This window comes from Pipistrellus kuhlii, unplaced genomic scaffold, assembly GCF_014108245.1.
Source record: "Pipistrellus kuhlii isolate mPipKuh1 unplaced genomic scaffold, mPipKuh1.p scaffold_m20_p_3, whole genome shotgun sequence".
NCBI lineage: Eukaryota > Metazoa > Chordata > Mammalia > Chiroptera > Vespertilionidae > Pipistrellus > Pipistrellus kuhlii.
This window is the reverse complement of record NW_023425529.1, coordinates 171096584-171116430: the sequence shown is the minus strand read 5'-3', so window position 1 is coordinate 171116430 and position 19847 is coordinate 171096584.

Genomic DNA, 19847 nt, shown 5'->3' with positions numbered 1-19847 from the left:
ATTGCAGAGGTCTCCCCCTACACTCACAGTTTCCTGAGGCCAGAGACCCTGCCCTTACCCTCGGTGCCTGGCACAATTTAAGTAATGCAATAAATGCTTGTTAACCCCCACATGTCCATCCACAGAGGACTGGGTGAACCGGACCGCCTACCTCCATACAATGCAGTTCTGTGCAGCTGTACAAAGGAGTGAAGATCGCCTCTGTGGAAAGCCCTGGGACTCTAGTACAAATGAAGTGAAAAAGCAAGGCTGAGACCATGTATAAGTTGCTTTTCTCCTTAGAAAGATGTGTGCATTTGCTTACATTTTAAAGAAGAAGCAAGGAACGTATAAATTACAAACTCGTAAAAATGGTTACACCTAAGAGAACAAGGTGAAAGAAATGGGAGTGGAAGCTAGACTTTATATACTGTGTTTTATAGTTTGACTTTGGAATCATGTGCATGTTTTACATCATTTTTAAAGAGAAACTAACAAAGCATTTTCAAAAAGAAAAGAAAAAAGCCATTAATCCAAGCACAGGGTGGGGCAAACAAAGGTTTACAGTTATTTGTATGGAAAATAATACAATAATAAATAAGAATATAAGAATAAAGTCTGTGTTTTTCAGACTCACAACTGTAAACTTGCCTTTTTCCACCCTGTATTCATGAAGTTACTCCTATAACTGCACAGAACAATAAGAAGCTGACTTTAAAACTCATTGTTTTCCTATATATTCTTATGGTGACAAAATCCAAGAACAAAAAAGGATAGCAAACAGACCAAACTACATGTAGATATAACATTTGTTAGTAATAATGCTAGTATTGTTATTTAGATGGTATTTTATACATTATGTACACTTTACATATATGTATATAAAATAGCAAATAAATATCAATATTGTTGGAAACCAAGGTCTTCAGTAAGAGTTAAAATTATGGGGTAGAATGTTGATGGAAACTTTATGCTGGCTGTATTGAGATAACAAAACCTGAACCCGCTCATTTATCTTAACTTCACAAAAAGTGAGACAACCAGATACCATGGGCCTCCTAATGCAATGCAATAGGAAGTACACACCATCTATGAGATATTCTTGCACAAATTTGAACCTAAATCTAATCAAACATCTAGTTCTAATTACCAAATTGGGAAGAAATATGGAGGACAAAGAAACAAATTAAATGATATCAAGAAAGTATAATCAGCCAAGGTAAGGATGTGGGAAATCCCACAAATTACCCAGTTTCATCAATAAATAACTGGCATGAAAGAAATGAAGGAAGAACTGACTCAGATTAAAAGCTTTTGAAGACATCTCCCTCAATCAAATGCAATGTTGGATCTTGTTTTCAATAAATGAATTGTAAAAAGAATATTTACATCAATTGGGGACATCTGAACATAGATTCATAACTAAGGTATTTATATAATTTGTCATCTAAACAGGGCATGTTGAGAGTTAAAGGAGACACTAGGAATAATTGTGCTGGTACAAAGGTGAAAATTGGATCAGTCCCATGCAAACTTGATTACCCTGGTATTGCACAACGTTATGGGGTTATTGTTGGTTATTATGTTTAATTCTTTTTGCATTATATTAGTTTCAGGTGTACAACATAATGATGCAATACAAGTGTTTATTGCAAAATGTTCACCACAGTATGTCTAGTTAATACCCATCAGCACACAGTTGCAAATTTCTTCTTCTGTGATAAGAACTTTTGATATCTACTTTCAGCAACTTTTAAATATACAACACAATATTATTAACTATAATCACAAGGCTGTACATTATATGCCCAAGACATATTTGTTTTATAATTGGACATTTGCACCTTTTTATTATCTTTACCCATTTTGCCTGTTCAACTCCCCTACCTCTGGCAACCACCAATCTGTCCTCTGTATCTATGAGCTCGTTTTTTTGTGTGTTTTTTTTTTTATGTTTTCTTAAATGTTTTTAAAGCTATTTGTTAGAAAAACAACACTCAAACATTTTAGTCTCAGAATAATACTCTTAAAAATTACTGAATCCTACTCACAAGGATGGCTGGAATCAAGAACACTGAAAATAAATGTTGGCAGGGATGTGGAGAAATCGGAATGCTTGCACATTGGTGGTTCAAATGTAAAATGGAGCAGCTGCTGTGGAAAACACTTTGACAAGTTTCTCAAAAAGTTAAAAATAGAGTAACATAGAGTTAAACATATGACCCAGCAATTCTATTCATAGGGACTTAACCAAGAGAACTAAAAACATATATTCATACAAAAACTTGGGCACAAGTGTTCATAGCAGCATTATTCATAATAACCCACAGTGGATACCACGTAAAAGTCTATCAACTAATGAATGGATAAACAAAATGGGCCATATAGGTACAAAGGACTATTATTCATCCATAAAAACGAATAAGGTCCTAATGTATGTTATAATATGGCTAAACTTTAAAGACATTAGAGTAAATGAAATAAGCCAGACACAAAAGATCCCATTTATATGAAATGTCCAAAATAGACAAATCAGTAGAGTCAGAAGTAGATTAGCGGTTGGCAGGGGATGGGGACAAAGGAGAATTGGCAGTGTCAGCTGGTAGGTATGGACTTTCCATTTAGTGTTCTGAAATTAACTGGTGGTGATGGCTACTTAAGCTTGTAAATATGCTGAACCTGCTGAATTTTGTACTTTAAAATGGTGAGTCCTATGGCATATGAATTAAATATCAATTTAAAAACCATTTTAAGAAAGTATTGAGGACTTCAAAGAACTTTGCTTTGTGTGAGATATTTAGATATTTTCTTGTATTAAAACTGACAAACTTTTAAAATATTGATTTAATTCTTTGAAAAATACCAACAAGGCCTGACGGGTGTGGCTCAGTGGTTGAGTATCGACCCGTGAACCAGGAGGTCACAGTTTGATTGCCAGGTCAGGGCACATGTCCGGGTTGCAGGCTTGATCCCCAGAGTGAGGCGTGCAGGAGGCAGCCGATCAATGATTCTCTCTCACCATTGATGTATCTCTCTCTCTCTTCCTCTCCCTTTCTCTCTGAAATAAATAAAAATATATTTTTAAAGAGAAAGAAAAATATCTATAATAAACCTATCAAAGGTTAAGTACTTTTTTTATGAAAAATAACTATCTCTTCCCAGACTCCATGAAAGTCCCCCTCCACAGAGGCCCAGGAGTGACGTAGGGGAGGCCGCAGTTTGTGGGAGAAGAACTGGTAATAATGTCAGCTCAGCTGTGCGGGGTCCTGATGTGGCAGGGGCCAAACATGGCAGGATCTCCCTTTTCCGCTTCCCACACGGAAAGAGAGATGAATGATCCAGTTCTAAGTGGAGGCAGCCAGGGATTGAGAAATAATAGAAATAAAAGAGAAGACACAGAGATAGATTTAAAGCTGGGAGCTGGGTGGGCTGCCATTCTGTCTGCTGGAGAAACAAGAGGACACGACCTGAGCCACACAGTGTGTTTATTTTTATAGGCCTAGATTTACAGACACCTGGGCTACCATGAGGTCAGAACTGATTAACATGTCCAGCTTTAATGGGGAAGCATGTTCCCAGGGCATGGCTCTGCCCACACCCTGAGTTCAGCTGACGATAATTAAACAAAATTGCCCCTGGCCTTCCCAGGAGGCCCTCTACACACCTGGTCTTTACCCTGCACTGTTCCCTCATTCAATCTACACAATTTAAATCCAAGGAGGAAGCATTTTATCCTTTCTCTCCTTGACTTCCTGTTCCTCTGGGTTTTTGGAAAGCACTAGGACAACATCTCTTAAAAGAATAAATTAATTTAGTGGCAGCTGTACTCCTGAGAATTGATCAAATATGAATAACCATAGTTAAGGATATGGGTTCAAGTCCACAGGGATAAACAAGAAGGTTCACTGTTCATAAGTCAAGAACCTATTCTAAGTGAAGTCTCTTCCTTGGCACATCCACACTGGGAAATTCCCCAGCCATTTATTAAAAGAAGTGAATCTGAAACCGGTTTGGCTCAGTAGACAGAGCATCAGCCTGCAGACTGAAAGGTCCCAGGTTCAATTCCGGTCAAGGGCATGTACCTTGGTTGCAAGCACATCTCCAGTAGCAGGTGTGCAGGAGGCAGATGATTGATGTTTCTCTCTCATTGATGTTTCTAGCTCTCTATCCCTCTTCCTTCCTCTCTGTAAAAAAATCAATAAAATATATTTAAAAAAAAAAAAAAAAAAAAGCCGAAACCAGTTTGGCTCAGTGGATAGATCGTCGGTCTGCGGACTCAAGGGTCCCAGGTTCGATTCTGGTCAAGGGCATGTACATTGGTTGCGGACACATTCCCAATAGGGGTGTGCAGAAGGCAGCTGGTCGATGTTTCTCTCTCTTCGATGTTTCTAACTCTCTGTCCCTCTCCTTTCCTCTCTGTGGAAAATAAATTTAAAAAAATTAATTTGTTATTAAAGAAGAAGAAGAAGAAGAAGAAGAAGAAGAAGAAGAAGAAGAAGAAGAAGAAGAAGAAGAAGAAGAAGAGGAATGGAATGAGAGGACTGGGAGGGGTTTTCACAAGGGCTGATCCCTGATGAACAGCAGGTGCAAGGGAGACTGTGGCCCCCTGTCTATAAGACAAGGCTTTGAAACAATGAATGCCTGCATATGCAGATGCATACACATGTGTAGGTCTGAGAGTGCTTAAGTCGGGAGAAAACACCAGGGGCTACCCCAGATTCTCAGTGTAGATGAGCTTGGGTGATGATGCAGAGAAGAGGAGGAGGAGGAAGATGGAAGGGCCAAGCCAAACAAAAGGAATGGGAAGACAAGAATGGCCACACCCCTTTACAAAGCATATATGCGAGTGTGTATATGTACTTCAGTAAAATTGTGTCTGAGGGCGATTATGTGTAATAAGATTAAATTGTAAAGTATTTCCTTTACAGAGAAATGGAAGAATGCAATAAATTCCAGAGATTTTGTGGCTAAACATTTAGCCATGCCTCTCCAATTTCCCAAAGACCATATGATTAATGATTTAGGCTGAAAACCGTTTCGTAAGGAAAAGCAAAAGTGAGAGGAAGTAAAAAAGAAGTGCTTTGCCCTAGCTGGTTTGGCTCAGTGGTTAGAGTGTCAGCCTGCGGACAGAAGGGTTGATTCTGGTCAAGAGCTGGAACCTCAGTGGCAGGCTCAATCCCTGGCCCAGATTGGAGCAGATGCGGGAGGCTCTCAATCGATGTGTCCCTCTCACATCGATATTTCTCTCTCTGTGTTCTCTCCCACTCCCTTCCACTCTGTCTAAAAATCTATGGAGCCGAAACTGGTTTGGCCCAGTGGATAGAGCATCAGCCTGCGGACTGAAAGGTCCTGGGTTCAATTCCGGTTAAGGGCATGTACCTTGGCTGAGGGTACATCCCCGATAGGGGGTGTGCAAGAGGCAGCTGCTGGATGATTCTCTCTCATCGATGTTTCTAACTCTCTATCCCTCTCTCTTCCTCTCTGCAAAAAATAAATAAAATATATTTTTTTAAAAGATAAAAACAAACAAACAAACAAAAAAGCAAGTTGCATACTGGAGGAAATATTTTTTTAAAATAAATAAAAATCCTTGAAAAAATATCCTTGGGTGAGGACTAACAACAGAAAAGAAAAACTTTAAAAAAGAGAAGTGCTTGCACTCCTTCATCCTAATAAGAATAACATCTGATGTGATTACAGCATGACAGCATGCCAACTAGTCTTTCAAGGTTCAGATGGTCTAAATGTGGTTAATAATAGGATTTTGAAACACTCTGTAAGATAATTACTGCTTGCAGCAGAGCTACTTTTCTGATTACAGGCCAAATGGAAAAATGATAGTACAATATTTACAGCCCTGAAATGCCTGTGGTGAATGAGGCAACCACTATATTCATTTGCATATGAAACAGCAACATTTTAAACATTGATCGTGAAGACTGGTTTCGGCTAAAGAGCACACTAATTTATGTTGAAGGCTCACATGTTTATAAGATGTGTAGAACAGCACCAATGGTTCTTAATGACCCCAAATCATTTGAAACGGTGTGAAGAGAGCTATAAACAAAAGAATCTCACAAACATGCAATTAATTTTCAAAATAAAAAATGTCATAGCAACTGAGAAAGACAAATGTCACATGATCTCACTCATTTGTGGAATTCTAATGAACAAAATGAATTGACCCACAAAGTAAGACCTGAAGCAGAGAGGCAAGGAACAGTCTGACATACCTCGATGTGGGGTTGGGAGTATGAGAAGAGATAAACCAAAGAACTTATATACTTACTGAGGTGAGTTCCCTCAGCCTGGCCTGCTGGGATCAGGCTAAAACTGGCTCTCCAACATCCCCCAAGGGGTCCCAGATTGTGAGAGGGTGCAGGCCAGGCAAAGAGACCAGTGTATGAATTCGTGCACTTGTCCTCTAGTATGCATATAAGATCTTTGGTTTATCTCTTCCAATCCCAACCTTCCCCTCCCTTCCCTCTGAGATACATCAGTCTGTCTCATGTGGTTTCCACTCCTGCGTTGAGCATCTGGTCCCTGGTGCTCAGTGTGCATCATAGCTACCAGTCAGACAGTCGGCCAGTCGTTTAGGCTTTTATATATATAGACTAGAGTGTCCTGTACACAAAATTTGTGCACAGGGCGTGTGTCCTTCAGCCTAACCTGCACCTTCTCCAATCTGGGACCCCTTGGGGGATGTCCAAATACCGGGGCTAAATAGGCAGTCAGACATCCCTCTCACAATCCTGGACTGCTGGCTCCCAACTGCTTGCATGCCTGCCTGATTGCCCCTAACTGCTCTCCTGCCTGCCTGATCATCCCCAACTGCCCTCCCCTGCATATTCCCTCTTTATTAGATAGGGTTTTTTCTTTAACATATTGGACATCCCTAACTGGTTTGGCTCAATGGATGGAGCAACAGCTTGTAGACTCAAGGGTCCCAGGTTCGATAGCAGTCAAGGCCATGTACCTTAGTTGAGGGCACATATCAAATGGGGACTGTGTAGAAGGCAGCTGATCAATATTTCTCTCTCATAGATGTTTCTAGCTCTCTATCTCTTCCTCTCTGTAAAACATAAATAAATTATGTTCCCTTCCTCTCTGTAAAATATCAATAAATTATACATTTAAAAAAAATTAAGATTCCTACATATCTGCCTGGCTGGTGTGACTCAGTGACTGAGAACCCAGGCTGGGCTTTGAGGGGTTGGCTGCATGGGTCCACGCACTGCTGCCAGCCTGAGACCCCAGGCTGGGGGCATGGACCCAAACCACCGCGTGGTGCTGGAGCATTCGAAAGCAGCTGCAGGCCGGTCGGAGATGTTCCCATCCCACCCCCAGCTGCTTCGTGCCTGCACTCATAGGCTCCAAGTGGCCAGGGGGTGTTCTGGGACCCCTGCCACTCAGGGCCTAAACACAGGCCTTACAGGCTAGGAGCAGCCTGGTTCTGGAGGATATTAATTTGCATACAGCAAATTAACCGCCATCTTTGTTGGGTTAATTTGCAAACTCACTCTGATTGGCTGTGGCTATAGCAAAGGTACAGTCAATTAGCATTTTTCTCTTTTATTAGTGTAGATATGCATAGACCATGGACACAGGCAATAGGATAATGAAGACCTGGGGGAGGAGGGAGAGGTTGGGGAGAGAGAGGAAAGGGGAGGGAAATGGGAGATATCTTAATACTACCAACAATAAAATATACATTAAAAAGATTTTTTAAAGTCATAGCAAGTTTGACTGTAATGAGTTGGCTTTCTCTGTGATCTTTAGTCCACCACATTGCCAATATATCTTTCTATCTCCTAAAATTCTAAGCTCGCTTAGTTTTCTTATCATGACTGTTCCATGAACTTAATTCACCACAAGTATTTTGTTTTGTTTTTGTTAAGGTAGTATATATATTAAGTACAACTTCCCCCAAAGCCGTTCCTTCCACAGGGAGTGTGAATCCTGCCCCTGTGTTTTGCCTTGGGGACCTCATTCCAACGGCATTCCCCTTTTATGCTCTCTACTCAATTATTCCCATTAGTGCCCCCAAACCCTCATGTGTTCCCTCATTAAAATGTTCCTTCTGATGCCATATTTCTTCTCAGGAACCACCCTATTTCTCTGCTCACCAAAGTGTTTTCAAATGAAAAACACTAAATGAAAAACAATAAATCCACATATGTTGTCCTCAGTTCCCTACCTGTCACTCACTTAGTTGCTGCTTTTTATTATGGAAAGTTTGCACTTGGTTATATCTTGTAAGTTTTCAAAACTTTATCAGAGCCCCTCCGCCCCTTTTTCTGAAGAAACAAGGCCATTTGTGCTGCAAAGAGACTGAAACTCTGGATTTGGCAGAATGCTTCTTTGTGATGTCACTGAATTTGTTACTCTGTCGGCCCCATTTCCTGTAAATAGCTGCTGAGATCTGGAGACGGCGTTAAATTCAGGACTCATCTTGCAGAGGGGTGGGACTATGTACTTCTGACTGTATCACAGGAGGCACGGAATGTCCCACTTTTATTGATGATAAGAGGGTTATCTGATATAAACTTACCCATAAATTTTCCCCCAGGTGACTTCGCAGCCATAGGTGATCATTGCTTAATCCTTGTAGTTCATGAAGGGTTACGAAATGGCAATTTTGTAATTCTGCTATTTTCCTATGCATGTTTTATCTGGAACTCTGCTTTAAATAGAAACTCCCTCAACAACTAGTTATTTGATCACCCTGAAATACAGTTTTTACAGGAAAAGCAGGATTAGTGCTTGATCCTTCCCCTCACCATATTTTAGTGCCCTAGCAGCTTCAATGAATATCTATTTTTTTCTTGTTGTTCTTAGACCTCAAAAATTTTTATAGTTTCTGAGAAAGACAAATATCACATGATCTCACTTATTTGTGGAATCTAATGAACAAAATGAATTGACCAACAAAATAAGACCCGAAGCACGGAGGCATGGAACAGACTGACATGTGGGGTTGTGGGGGACGAGATAAACCAAAGAATTTATATACATGGCCCATGGACATGGACAAGAGGGTACTGAAGACCTGGGGGATGGGTAGGGGCTGGGAGGAGGGCGAAGTGGGGTGGGGGTGGGGGGAATGGGAGATATCTGTAATACTATCCTATATAATGAAAGGCTAATATGTAAATTGTCCCCTAAACTAGAAATTTGACCAGCAAGCAGGCCAGCCAACTGCCCATGTCCCCTCTCCCTAGCCAGGCTGGCCGAACCCCACCCATGCACGAATTTATACACACACACACACACACACACACACACACACACACACTAAGTGGTCAGATTATTTTTTTAAATATATTTTATTGATTTTTTTACAGAGAGGAAGAGATAAGGATAGAGAGTTAAAAACATCCATGAGAGAATCATCGACCAGCTGCCCCTTGCACACCCCCTACCTGGGATGTGCCCTCAACCAAAGTACATGCCCTAGACCGGAATCGAACCTGGGACCTTTCAGTCCACAGGCCGACGCTCTATCCACTGAGCCAAACCGGTTTTGGCTACTAAGTGGCCAGATTATTATGTGTTCAGAGATCATAATAATCTGGGCACTCAGTATATAAAAGCCCAGCAACCAAAACAGTAGAATGACCAAAATAACCAGTGGCTATGATGCACACTGCGGCAGCCGACCAGCCTGATCTGAGCCCCAATAGCCCCCTGACCCAGCCAGCCTGGGCCCCAATTGGCCCCCAACATCTCAATCAGGGCAGGGCCGGCCAATCACCCACTGGCCCAGCCTGAGGAGTCGAGCAGGCCAGACCCCACCTGTGCATGAATCCGTGCAACCAAACCTGTAGACAACAATAAAAAATAAATTTTAAGATGAAAAAAAGAATTTTATGTTTTTGATGACTTTTATTTCATTGTCATTATTCTTTTCATATTTAAATTATCCTATCTTTTGCCAGAGGGAGTCTAAAAATATATATTTTTTAATTCACTTTATTTTTTTGAAGTATATTTTTATTGATTTCAAAGAAAGGAAGGAAGAGGGAGAGAGAGATAAAAATATCAGTGATGAGAGAGAATCATTGATTGAATGCCTCCTGCACACCCCCTATTTGGGATTGAGCCTGCATGTCCCCTGACTAGGAATCAAACCATGACCTCATAGGTTGATGCTCAACCACTGAGCCACACCGGCTGAGCATACATTTTATTTTTTAGAGTTGTTTTATATATACAGCAAAATTTAGTGGAAGGTACAGAGACTTTTCATATATTCCCTGCCCCCACACATGCACAGCTAAATGGGAGTCTTTTCATTTTGGCTCCTGTATAATTTTAATGCCACATTTTTTATTTTTATTTAGAAATTTTTATCGTCTAAAGTTTTACTTATGTCTCCTTTTTCCTCGATTGACACCCCCCACCGCAGCCATTCCCACCCCAGGCAAACCCCCACTGCCTCAGTGTCTGTGTCCATTGGTTATTGCTAATATGCATGCATATAAGTCCTTGGTTGCTCACTAAGCCTCCCACTTCACCTGCTGTTTGTCTCTGATCTATTTTTGTTCATCAGTTTATGTTGATCATTATATCTCACATATGAGTGAGATCATGTGATATTTATCTTTCTCTGGATGGCTTGTTTTGCTTAGCATAATGCTCTTCAGGTCCATCCATGCTGTTGCAAATGGTAGGAGTTCCTTCCTTTTTACCATAGCATAGTATTCTATTGTGTAGATGCTCCACAGTTTTTTAACCCATTCATCTGCTGATGGGCACTTAGACTGTTTCCAAATTTCAGCTATTGTAAATTGTACTGCTATAAACATAAGGGTGCCTATATATTTTCTGCTTGGTGTTTCTGGTTCCTTGGCATATAGTCCTAGAAGTGGGATTACTGGGTCAAATGGGAGTTCTATTTTTAACTTTTTAAAAAATATATATTTTATTGATTTTTTTACAGGGAGGAGGAGAGAGGGATTGAGAGCTAGAAATGTCGATGAGAGAGAATCATCGACCAGCTGCCTCTTGCACACCCCCTACCTGGGATGTGCCTGCAACCAATGTACATGCCCTTGACCGGAATCGAACCTGGGACCTTTCAGTCTGCAGACCGACGCTCTACCACTGAGCCAAACCGGTTTCGGCCATTTTTAACTTTTTGAGGAAACTCCATACTGTCTTTCACAGTGGCTTCACCAGTCTGCATTCCCACCAGCAGTTCATGAGGTTCCTTTTTCTCCATGTCCTCACCAGCACTTGTTTGTTGATGATAGTTATTCTGACAGGTGAGATGGTATCTTATTGTTGTTTTGATTTGCATCTTTCAGATGATTAGTGACTTGGAGCATGTGTTCATGTCTCTCGGGCTTCTGTATGTTCTCTTTGGAAAAGTGTCTATTTAGGTCCTTTGTCCATTTGTTGATTGAATTGTTTATCTTTTGTTAGGTTTTATGAGTCCTCTGTAAATTTTGGAGATTAAACCCTTATCTGAAATGGCATTGGTAAATATGTTCTGCCATGAAGGGGGCTTTCTTGTTTTGTTGATGGTTTATTTTACTGTGCAGCTTTTTATTTTGATGTAATCCCATTTGTTTATTTTAGCCTTAGTCTCCATTTATCTAGGAGCTGTGTTAGTGAAGATATTGCTACAACATATGTCTGCTATTTTGCTGCTTATGGAGTCTTGTAGGATTTTTATGGTTTCCTGCCTTACATTTAAGTCCTTTAGCCATTTTGAGTTTGTTTTTGTGTATGGTGTAAGTTGGTGATCTAGTTTCATTTGGCTCCTGTACCATTTTGACATGACTCAGTAGTCTGGATTTCTTCCTTGCTTCCTAGAATGACAAAATTGAATCAGCCATTTTTCCAAGGAACCCTAGTTCCTTCTAAGGGAAAATGCTATTTAAAGGCTACAGTCCAAACAGTGGGATTCAATTGCTCCAGAATTTTTATTACTTTTAGGCTTCAGGGCTCAGCAGACACATCTAGGAAATACGTTGTTTAGAAAGAGAAAATAAATGAATTCATATTGATATTTACAACTCACATGGAAGATTTTAGGCTTTTAAATATGAGACGTGTATCTCTTCTTTCTCACTGAAAATGTTATTTCCAAATAACAACATTAATACTATTAGTTATTTGCTTTGTCCTAAATATACACAGAAAGGTATTAAGATAAAAACAACTTAAGATTTCTTGGCTATTTTTTTTAAGGTATTATATGTGTACATATCTTACCACTGCCCCCTCCCCCACAACTTGGCCATTCTTTTTTTGTCTTTAGAATATATCTGGTAAATAATTACAATTAATACTTGAAAAATAATTTTATGGATATGTGGCCAACTTCATACATAGTTGGATTCATTTATTTTTGTTCCTTTTGAGTCTTTTAGGGATGGCTTATTTCTTTTCTCTCATTCCCTTTTCTTTTAAAAAAAATATATTTTTATTATTTCAGAGAGAGGAAGGGAGAGAAACATCAATGAAGAGAGAGAAACATTGATCAGTTGCCTCCTGCATGCCCCCCACTTGGGATTGAGCCCAAAACCCGGGCATGTGCCCTGACCTGGAATTGAATCCTGACCTCCTGGTTCGTGGGTCCACAGCACTAGGTTCTCATTCCGTTTTCAACACACTCAACTCTGCCTCCACCTCACCAAGCAGCAAAACTGCTCTTGTCCAGACCGCCAATAGCTCCGTCATTGCTAAATTCAGTAGACACTTTCATATCCTCTTACTGATCTGTAAGGAACATCTAATCCTTGATCTTTCTCTCCCTGAAACCTTCTCCTTTTGCTTGTGGTGAGCTCGCCCCTCCTGGTCCTCCTTTGACTTCTCTGTCACTCCTTCTCCTCTGCTTTCTCCTGCTCTTGCAAGATTGTAGTCCCTCAGGACTTGCCATTGACCCTTTTCTCAGGGCCAGCCTTGACTCTGGGAGTGCTCTCATGTTCCCTACAGCCTTTAACGTGTTCAAATCCCATTGTGGACCTCCTGCCCAGACCCATGGCTTAGCTTCAGAATCACACATTCCAATTCCTTTCTAGTGTCTTCTTTTGTATGTCTTATGAGTAAATTTTACATTTCTGAACTAAAATTTGAATCTTCTGGAAGCTTCCAAAGCTTTTCTATCTGTATCTTTATTCTGTCTACTCACTCATTTTGCCAGAAATCTGTCATTCTTGCTGTTTCCTCCCTCCCCACCTGGAGGTTATTAACAAGTTCTATTGGTTTTCTTTCTAACATTTTTTCTTTTATTTTTTAATTTTTTTATTAGTTTCTCTCTCTTATACTCTTTTCAAAAGTGTTATTTTACTGTTTAAAGTACTACATATAGTAGTACATATATCTCCTTTTTTCCCTCATAGAACTTCCCCCAGCCTCCCCTATCCCCTGTCACATGCCCTCATCCTACTCCCCACCTCCCAGTGTCTTGTGTCCATTGGTTGTGCTTATATGCATGCATATAAGTCCTTTGGTTGACCTCTTCCCCCTCTCCCCAACACTCCCAGCCTTCTGCTGTAATTTGACAGTCATTTTGGTGCTTTACTCTTTCTGTGTCTACCTTTTTGTTCATCAGGTTATAATGTTCTTTATTTTCCACAAATAAGTGAAATTATGTGATATTTTTCTTCATTGCCTGATATTTATTTATTTATTTATGTTAAGTTATATATATATATATACTTATTTCAGAGAGGAAAGGAAGAAAGAGAGAGAGTAACATCAATGACGAGAGAGAATTATTGATTAGCTGCCTCCTGCACACTCCACACTGGGGATCAAGCTCAACTGCAACCGGGGCATATGCCCTGACTGGGAATCCAATCATAGATCAATGCTCAAACACTGAGCCATGAAGCCAGGCTCTAAAAAATATACCTTGAATTCATCAATTTTTAAAAAATATATTTTATTGATTTTTTACAGAGTGGAAGGGAGAGAGATAAAGAGTCAGAAACATCGATGAGAGAGAAACATCGACCAGCCACCTCCTGCACACCCCCCGCCGGGGATGCACCAGAATCGAACCTGGGACCCCTCAGTCCACAGACCGACGCTCTACCACTGAGCCAAACCGGTTTTGGCGAATTCATCAATTTTATTTACTGCCTCTATTACCAGCTCACTCCAATTCCTCTTCATTTGACCAATCCAAAAGCCTTCCCTTCTTGTCCACCATCCAATCTCTGTTAAAAACTTAACTTGTGCCCTGGCTGGTTTGGCTCAGTTGATAGAACTTTCGCCTGGAAGGATCCCAGGTTCAATTCCAGTCAAGGGCACATACCCATGTTGTGGCTGGATCCCCAGTAGGGGACATGCAGAAGGCAGCCGGTCAATGATTTTTATCATTGATGTTTCTGTCTCTCTCTTCCTCTCTATTTTATTTTTTAAAATAAAAACTTAACTCACATAATGTCATTTCCCTGCTTACATCCCATTATCATAAATTAAAACTCCTTACTGTTGCTACTGGGCTCTGCCTGACCTGACCCTTGGGTCCCAACCCCATCTTGCCCCTGTGTCACTTAGCTCTGGCAGCACTGGAGTTGCTTTCCAACAATCCGAGCTCCATTTTGCTTCAAAGTTCTCACGTATGCTCTTTTTTTCTGGTCTTTCCCCAACTGTTGTCATTCTGGTCTCAGTTTAAATGTCTTGCTCAGAAAGGCCCTTCTTCCCTATCTCTGCCCCTGCGCCCTTCCCCCCTCCCCCAGATTAATTTAAGTGGATACGGCATACTATTTCCTGGTTGACACAAGTATACATTACGCTTGTTTAGTATCTCTCTACCCCGTCAGACCATAACTATCTTGGGACAGGGAACATCTTGGTTTTTGTTCATTGGCACAGTAGCTATTTGACTGTAAGGGCAATTCTCCATATCAGACTTCCATACAAATGGCATATTCAGGGGTTTTCAGGGATGACCAATAAAGCAAAGCAAATCAATTTCTGAGTGCAGCACCTGTGACCATGTATATTTAATAAAGAATGCTGTATTAGGATGATTAGGGATAAATACACAATATTTCTTATCTACTTTTCATTTAGCTCCCTTATTCAGAGAGAGAGGCTAGTCCCGATGACTCTAGAAACAAAAATAGCTTATATTTGCATATCACTTTGAATCTTTTCAAAACATTCTTTGAGCCGAAACCGGTTTGGCTCAGTGGTAGACCATCCGTCTGTGGACTGAAAGGTCCCTGGTTCGATTCTGGTCAAGGGCATGTACCTTGGTTGCGGGCACATCCCAGTAGGGGGTGTGCAGGAGGCAACTGGTCGATGTTTCTCTCTCATCGACGTTTCTAGCTCTCTATCTCTCTCCCTTCCTCTCTGTAAAAATTCAATAAAATATATTTTAAAAAAAACAAACAAACAAAACGCACACACACACACACACAAAAACATTCTTTGATGTACTCTTTTAACCACACTCCAAAGCAGTCATTGTATTTCCATTTTACAGAGGAGAAAAGCGAAGTGTAGAGAGATTAAGGAACAAGGCATGGGTCTCCCAGCTAATTGGAGGCAGAGCTGGACTTAAAACCCATTTTTTGAATTCCAAGCTAGTTTTGTTTATTTATTCCACTAAACAAATTAACCTCCCAACAAGGAGCAGAAGGGAAAGTACTCATGATTTCCTAAAACAGCCGCAGTTCATCACTGACTGGCCAGTCAACTTTTTCTCAATTCTGAGCTTTCCCCCTTTCAAAAACCAGTAACTATGAACAAAATCGCTCAAAACTGCTCTTTCATCTGTGCTAACATCATGCATTTCTCTTTTTAAGCCAGACTTCAAATAAATTATTTCTGTTGTATTCTATAGTTACATCTCACTTTAAGAAACACAATTTTTTTTAAATAAAAAAGTCCTTAGGCCCTAACTGTTTTGGCTCAGTGGGTAGAGCATCAGCCTGTGGGCTGAAAGGTCCCAGGTTTGATTCCTATCAAGGGCAGGTAACTTGGTTGTGGGCACATCCCCAGTAGGAGGTATGCAGGAGGCAGCTGATTAATGTTTCTCTTTCATCGATGTTTCTAACTCTCTATCCCTCTGCCTTCCTCTCTGTAAAAAAATCAATAAAATATATATATATATTTTAAAAGTCCTTAGATCTTATTTAAAGACTCAACATAGAATTCCTTTTTATTTTTTAATATCTTTCATTGATTTCAGAGAGGAACAGAGACAGAAACATCAATGATAGGAGAGAATCATTGGTTGGCTGCCTCCTGCACACCCCACACTGGAGAGCAAGCCCACAACTGGGAATCAATTCATGACCTCCTGGTTCATAGGTCAACACTCAATCACTGAGCCAAGCCGACCAGACAACAAAATTCTTTTAAATAATGAAAGCGTCCTGGCACATTTAAGGCAATTACACAATTCCGGGCTCACAATTGCCAGATCACACACAGCAGGATGCCTGTTTCTCAACCTGAATATATGTGTTTTTGACCTCACACACCTGTAATGAATTTGCTGGATTACTGGCTTTGCTATATCGCCAACATATAATAAAGGAAAAAACTTGCTTCTTTGCAGAATAATTAAGGCGAGGACATTGCATTCTAGCCACAAAGAAATGCAGATTTCCTTGTGTAGGCATTTTTCCCTTTCAAAAAGGTTGATTAAAGTGGTTTTTAAAAGATAATTCCAGCTTGCTAAATTTAGGGTGTGGAAAAACTCCAAAACAGAAATATTCCATGGCTAATTGTGCAAGAAATATTTTATGGTTAATATGTGTAAGGGTAGGTGTCCTACACTGTTGATGATGCACACACACACACCCCCCACCCCCTACACACACACACACAACACATAATTTAGCAAGGTGAAGTTACCATAGGCAGTGAAGAACCCTTTAGCACCATCACACATTCTAAATGTAAGATGATTTCATATCTGAGTTCTTTCTCCCATCCAAATACTAACCAGGCCCAACCCTGCTTGGCTGACAAGATTGATGAGGTAGGATGTGTTCAGGATGCTATGGCCATGGCCCTGAGTTCTTTCTACAATAAAATCACCCCGAAGTCATAGCTACTCTTCAGAATTTATCAGCAAGTTATCGGAAAATGGATATCGCCATATTCAAGGCAGATTTCTCATTGTTCTCAGTTCACTTGCAAAACAAGATGTTAGCTGTAAAACTGAGTACAAGAAGTGTATCGGTATCTGAAGCTTGCTTTGAAATGCATTGAAAAATACATTGATTAGCCCTGGCTGGTGCAGCTCAGTTGGTTGGTGCATCATCCCCTTCACAAAAAGTTGGCAGGTTTGATTCCCAGTCAGGCCATATACCAAGGTTTTGGGTTCAATCCTCACTCGGGGAGGGTACGGGAGGTAACTAATCAATGTTTTTTTCTATCCAGGTCTCTCTAAAATCAATAAAAAACATATCCTCAGGTGAGGATTAAAAAAAAAAAGTTCATTAAGGCTAGATGGATGATATGGAATAAAATATAACAAAATGTCTAATGTAGCATGCAGGTGATTCACACTACAACTCTTCAACCTGAGAAGAATAAAGGTGGCAGGTCCCAAGGTTAGTAGGCACCTGCAACTTAGCTCCCAGGTAGCATTCTGAGATGGTATCAGTAGAGACAACTGTGTTAGACCTGGACAACCTGGGCCCTTGACCTCTATGCCAGCTTCTCACACACCAAACTGGGCAGGATGATAGATGCAGAGTCTTTGGGGGCTCAGAGAACAGGCAGCTCCGTGGTTGAAGTGTATACAGAAGGAAGGGTTGATCTGTGTCACTGAGACTCGTGAATTATTCTGAGAGGAAAGAGCACTGCAGATGGGGAGAAAGTGGCTGGCTCAAAGGTCAGGGGCAATTTAAAGGTTAGAAATCAATACATTTCTGGAAGTCTGAGTTTGTAGTGGAGATTCATGCTTACAACATAATATTGAAGACCACCACCAAGTTCTTGGTCCTTATCACACAGATTTAAAATTCTCCAGGAAGTTTTTGTAGCTTGTCTATTTTTCTGCAAACAAGACCCATCAAAATGTATTCTTGTGGCTCCTGGAGCTGTGCAGTTTCCCTTCATCTCAGAGCACATGCCCTAGTTTGTTGTTGAGACTGTCACATTGAGACAGAATCAGAAGCCATGCCAAGGCCCAAAGGTGACCTTGGCCATGTCCTGTCTATACAGCATGCCAGCTTATTGCAGGAGGAATCAAATGGGCCTTTTTTTTTTTTTTTTTTTTTTTTTTTTTAACAGAGAGGATCCAATGTTATGGTCTGAGGCACGGTAAACAAACTTAACTTGTTTTCATGAGTGACATTTGTAGTATAAGCCTGCACGACTGGTGATCAGTTTGTCCTGGTTTTAATATTCACCTGTGAGTGAGGGACATGACCAAGGTCATCAAAGTTATTATGACACTCAGACAGAAGATGGAGGTAGAATGGAGGGCAGAGGTTGGATTCAGCTTAGGGGGTAAATCATTGCAAAGTTGGAGAGGCCTAAGAGGCCCTATGGAGAATGGAAAAAGCCCAGATGAGAAATGAGGTGACTTTGAATTGAAATGGAAAAACTGATGGAGAGAAGGGGGAACAGAAGGGCCAATTCTTGATGACACCCATTGTCCCAATCTATGGAAGTCAGTGATTTGCAAATTCTGCTTTGAGCTTCTCACCTTCACTCTAATCACCAACTTTGTAAATGGTTGATCCATTTAAGTTTCTTTAAAAGTCACAATCCACTGTGGAGTTTTTTTTTTTGTTTGTTTGTTTGTTTGTTTTTTGTGTGTGTGTGTGTTTAAATACATGGTCCTAGATAAGGGGAAGTGAAAAAAATCATTTGACGATTATCTGGGGTTTGTCCTTTATGACTGCATCAGCCCAGGACTTATAGAACCTGCTCTGTTATCTTCAAGGAACACAACCTGCCTCCAGAGCTATTCTGTATCCATGCCAACACTGAACTTAGATCCGTACAATCTGGGTTTGTGCCTTGGTGCTGATGCTTATCTGTGTAATTATGAGCACACCGTTCATTTGCTTTTGTCTGCACTCTATCTCGAACTCAGAGGGGTGCACACAGAAAGGAAAGCAAATTGTATTTTGTGAAAGAACTTGGTGGCCAGGTGCTCATTATCAGGTGCACATGATTATCAGCTAGCTTCCTTCAGCTCTGTTCCCCTTTGAGACACAGTTATAATGCAAACTCCCTTTCAGTAATGGGAGCAGCACAAGGTATAGTGTAGATGCCCATGAATATTTTGTGCAAAGAAAAATATAGGCTTAGTTCCCAGATCTTTTAGAAGACTGATCTAAAGAAACATTAGGAGTCTCCGTCTATCAAGTCCCAGGTTCCTGGCAGCACACTGTAGAGGGCCGCCTGTGAAGGCACCTGGGCATTTCTTTTGTTGCCAGCTGAGACCAAGACAATTGGCAGAGCAGTGTGTCTAGGATACACATTTCCCCAAGATGGCGGAAAGTGTAATCAGCTTGGCCTTTATATCAAGCCTTGGTGTCGGCAGGGGCAAGAGTAGATATGTAAATCCAGGTATGCTAGGGCCTACTTAAGAATGCAAATAAGTTGGTGATAACTTCCTGATATTGGGGGTATAAAATCAATGTGCTGGGAGGGCTCATCATCTTCCTGCCTCTCCAGCAGACAGAATGACTGCCCACCCAGCTCCCAGCTTTAAATCTATTTCTGTGTCTTCTTTCTTTCTATTATTTTTCAATCCCTGCCGCCTCCACTTAGAACTGGTTTGTTCATCTCTCTGTGTGGGATGCCGAAAAGGGAGATCCCCGCCATGTCTGGCCCCCACTGCACACAGAGCACCCAGCACAACTTCACACTGAATTGTTTGCACTCTCTGGCACACAACAGGCCGGTGAATGCTGGGGTACTTTTGT